Source organism: Arachis ipaensis, chromosome B07 (assembly GCF_000816755.2).
Source record: "Arachis ipaensis cultivar K30076 chromosome B07, Araip1.1, whole genome shotgun sequence".
NCBI classification, from domain to species: Eukaryota; Viridiplantae; Streptophyta; class Magnoliopsida; order Fabales; family Fabaceae; genus Arachis; species Arachis ipaensis.
The window spans coordinates 108,187,300-108,191,996 of NC_029791.2; the positions used below are offsets into that span (position 1 = coordinate 108,187,300).

The 4,697-nt window shown below is 34.2% G+C and overlaps 1 long non-coding RNA gene across 1 annotated transcript; it reads left to right on the top strand.

The window, feature by feature from the left end:
* LOC110264710 lies at positions 1,391 to 1,951 on the top strand. Its single transcript, XR_002350882.1, has 3 exons — positions 1,391 to 1,602; positions 1,676 to 1,760; positions 1,848 to 1,951. It is a non-coding gene; the product is annotated as an uncharacterized LOC110264710 (long non-coding RNA).

Genomic DNA, 4,697 nt, shown 5'->3' on the forward strand with positions numbered 1-4,697 from the left:
CTCATTAGCTGAAAGAGTAAGAAGCAAACTACAGTTGCCAAGTCCTCTGCAGAAGCTGAATATAGGTTTCTTGCTGTTGCCACTTGTGAAACTAGTTAGTTATCTTTCTTAATGAATTTCATTGACTTGCCGCTTTAAAAGTCTATTACTCTATTTTGTGACAACCAGTCAGCCATTCACATTGCCAATAATCCCATCTTTCATGAAAGAACTAAACACATTGAAGTGGACTGCCACATTGTTCGTGAAAAGCATTTGTCTGGTCTCATTCATCTTATGTCAGTTCGTTCCAAGGATTAACTTGCTGATTTTCTTACCAAAGCTCTGCCACCGGGTCCTTTTCTTGTTAATGTTTCCAAGCTAGGATTGTTAGATTTACACAATTCTAGCTTGCGGGAGGGTGTTACCTAGATTATTTCTTTATCAATAATAGGTTTACCATTGTAATTATTTTTTAGTAAGAGTACATAAAGAGTACATAGTATATAAGGTATAATAACTCAACAAATATTTTCTAAGGGGATTTTTCATTCTCTTCAATAATGAGAAGAACTTTTTTCTCTCCCTCTCATAATCCCTTCTGGTTCATCAAATCATCAACATCACAGCTTGAACAGCTTAGGGCATGAGATTTTCTTCAGTTAGAACATTTACCAGTGTAAGAATTGGATATATCATCAATTCATGATTTAAAGTTCAAATCTGAGATCATTAGTAGAGAACAATGGAAAGAGCAGCATATACTGAGGAGCCAACTCAGTTCGAGAAATCATAATACAACACTATATATGAGCTATTTTTAGTTAAGAATAAGCTTTCACTTTAACTAGGCCTGTAATATTTAGTTTCGCACAATCATAACTAAAGGAATGAACTGGTCCAACCTCCATCCTATACTTTAACCTCCATCCTATACTTTAACAAACCGTCTAATCCCAAGACAAATAAAAAACCCCCCTCTAACCCGACCCAACCCTCTTACATAATCATATGTTTAAACGTTCTTAATTAACCATGAATATTCAAACCATTTCATCCTCTTCGGTTAGAGGCTTAGGGCACGACTTCAGCTTTTGTTGTGGAACCGGGGCGGACCTTTCTAAACCGGTTTTCCTTTAGAGCCTTTAGGCCCAGACCAAAAAAAAAACGTTCTTAATTAACCAACCTAACAATATTTGCTCTTCTCTCTGATCATGTATGCAAAAATCCAAACTATACATAACTATTAAGGTAGCGTTTGTTTGTAGAGACTGGAACTAAGACTGAGAGATAAAGATTCAGTATTATGTTTGTTACGCAAGAGACTGGTACTTAGATTTCTGTCTCCGTCTTCAAAATTTCAGTATTTTAGTACCTCCAAAAAGTAGAGATACTGGAGACAGAAAAATTTAAAGACGGGGATAGAAATTTTAATTATAATTTGTACCTAAATTACCCCATTCTAATTTTATAATTTCAAAATTACCCTTAATGTAAATCAGGGCTTCTTGATCAACCATCGTGATTCATCTTCTCATTCTTCTTCGGAACAGCCACTGCAGCCGCTCAAGCATTCTTCTTCAAGAACAGCCACCGCATCGCCGCTGGCCTCACCACCGCTAGGTAAGTGATTTGCCGCTTGCGAGTTCATCTTCGTAGCCCCCATCTTCTCATCTCCTCTTTTTCTCCTTCACAGGAAAATCGAAGAACGAAGCTGCCATCTCTCCCCGATTGCTGTCCACCTCAACCATCAACTCCTCGTCCGAACTGCTCTGACCCAGGTTAGTTTTATACAAATGTTGTTTAATTTACTGATTCCTTTCATCTTTATCGTCGTGCCCTAATCTTTGGACTTGTTCCTGACCTAGCATTGGGACTTTTCTCTTCTTGTGATAATCAATTTGATCTGTGGATTTAACTATTATTTTTGTAATGCTTAAATCAAATTTGTTTGTATTTAAAAGGTGTATTTATACTCAGAACCTCTTTGCTTGGTTTATAATTATTTTTGTTAATGGTGTGAAGTAATAGCATTGAAATTGAAGAAATTCTTTGCCTGGTGTGAATTTGTTCGTGACCTAACTAACCCATTTATTTCAGCTTTATAATTAATGAGTTTATGATGTTTACTTCCTTTTAAGTGCCACTAATTGGATCATTACTCAATTCATTAGCCTAACTACATCTATTTGTTGATTTTATTCTGGATTATACTTTTTTTCCAATTTTTTCATGTCTGCGACTACTATTGTTCCATGTCTGCACAAAGCTCTCATTAGCCTAACTTAATTGGATATAATATTTATTTATTTAATGCATTGTGTCTTTAATTTGAATGAAATTAATTAGCCAATTAGAACCCATTTTAATAAGTTTCCAGGTCTATGTTTGGTTTCTAATAATAGTTATGGATTAATGTAGCTTTATACCTCAATAGTTGCAGTTTCTGTATAAAACCAAACTCAATTACCTAACCATTAGCCCCTCTATTGCTGACTAGCACAAAAGTAGGAGTGATTTTTTCGTTGTGCATAAATATAAAACTTATTTAACATACACAAACAGCATTTGGTTTATATATTAGAACTATTGCTAGGTAAGCTACAATTCTTAACATATCTAGTTGAGTGGAAGAATGTTTGTTCTCTAAACTGGTAAATGAAATTGTTGAATGTACCTGAAATCATATAAATATGCTTGATATGGCTTAGGTGATAATGACAGCACAGTTATTTGTGTCAAGTGTGAACCACTTCACATTTTAATTATCAAATCTTCTTTTTTGCCTTTTGGAAGAGTTTGATGTGCTTAAAGTACCTGAAAAAGCCACTTTCAGTATATGAAATGAGAGAGAAAAATCGATATTATCATTTTTATTATGTTTCTATTGTATTTCCTATTTAGAGAAGTAAATAGAGTTACATGTCTTTTGATTCCAGTTTCTTATTCTTGTTTTTGGTTCTAAGAAGATATAGCAGATTTTGCATGAAGAAGTGTCAGATTCATTTGAATGTTTATACGTTTTTTTAATGTAATGACTTTGCTAGGAAGAAATGGAGCGGTCGAAAATTATTAAGCGCTGCGTGTGTTTTTATGAAGAGATGAGATCCAAGCATGAATATTTGATATTGTTCTTTGTGCTTACGTTATTTGTTTACTTTAGGGATAGAAGTAGTGGCCAACTGTCGTTAGGCGGAAGAATAAATAGTAGAATTAGACGTGAGGCTGACTATATCCAGCAATCTTCTGCTGACCAAAAGAAGAATGTCCAACTACTTGCTAATGCCATTGTTGGTGTGAACGAGAAATTTAAGGTCGGTGAGAAGCTTACACAGCTTGGGTTCGATGATGAAGAGGTGGTGAAGGCAATTCTAAAGTTTGCTGAGAGTCCAAATGTGTATGCACACTTCTGGGACTTGTCAGATTCACAGAAAATTGTCCTTGTGCGTTCCATTATCTGAAGTTGACTGTTGATCGACACTTGTTATATGGATTTGGCTTAGGGTATTAAGTTTTTCACTATAGGGATAGCTTATTTTGTGAGATGGTTATATTTTACATGGTTTAACATACAAACTTATATTTGGTATACATTTGGCTGTATATTTTTGGTATTGCCTTTATCTTGGTCTATATTGAATAGATTTTGTTGGCTTAATACAATATTTTTAGTAGTGTGGTATTGCCTTTATTTTGGTCTGTATTGAGTAGGTTTTGTTGGCTTAGTACAATATTTTTGGTATTCTAACTCCCATGGTCTGTATTTTTGGTGTCATAACTCCCATGGCCATCTAACTAACTTCTCAGAAATGATTTAACTAAACTAGATTAACTATTTCAGCTATCACAACTAACTTCTGTAGAATCTTCAGCAACGGATTTTTGATTCATTCTAAGTTGAGGTCTCCCAATATGGAGAAAACACTTGGTCTTATTACAATCTATAACCCAATTAATTGGACATAGTGCTGAGTAAGAAAGAAAAAGCAAAACAGTTGAATGCCAAAGCATGAATAGTAGATAAATTGAGAATACCTTCAAATTTTGAAAGAATATATACTAAGTTACAAATTGAGAAGAATGACACATACCCAATCCATTTATGCTTAAATATCTTTTGATCCCTTTCGAGTAAATTACTTAAATTAAGTGACTCACATGTTGTAATATTATCACAACATAAAACAACTTTCTTCAGCAATAAAATGCATCATACATGCGAATTTGACTAAAAATAAGTGTATACACATACTGAAACATATACTCATTTTATATTTAAAAAAATTTACACAATTTGTCGCTTGCCTATTTCAATTCATAGGTCACACTACAACTTAAATTGCTGAGTTATCACATCTTTACATTCGAACATCTTACAATTACAATAGTTGCACAGTAATTTACATGGAAAAACATTTGAAAAGGGTGACTTGATCTAGTAACTCCATTCAATCTGATTTGATACAAAGGTGAGGCCATCAGTACCCTCGTCTTCAGCAACAGAGTATCAAACGTGGATGCCACCAATTTTTTCCTCTTCAAGGAACAATGTGGATGTTCAAAGATAATACACATATGGGATATGCAACTGTTTGAGCACAGTATTACTAACACTATAAAATGGATTAGAAACTAGGCTTTATATGAAGTGTCTTCAAGCAATGGCCTCCTTTACTCTCTCCTTATTGAAGATTGATCATCAACAGGTTCGTTGAAAA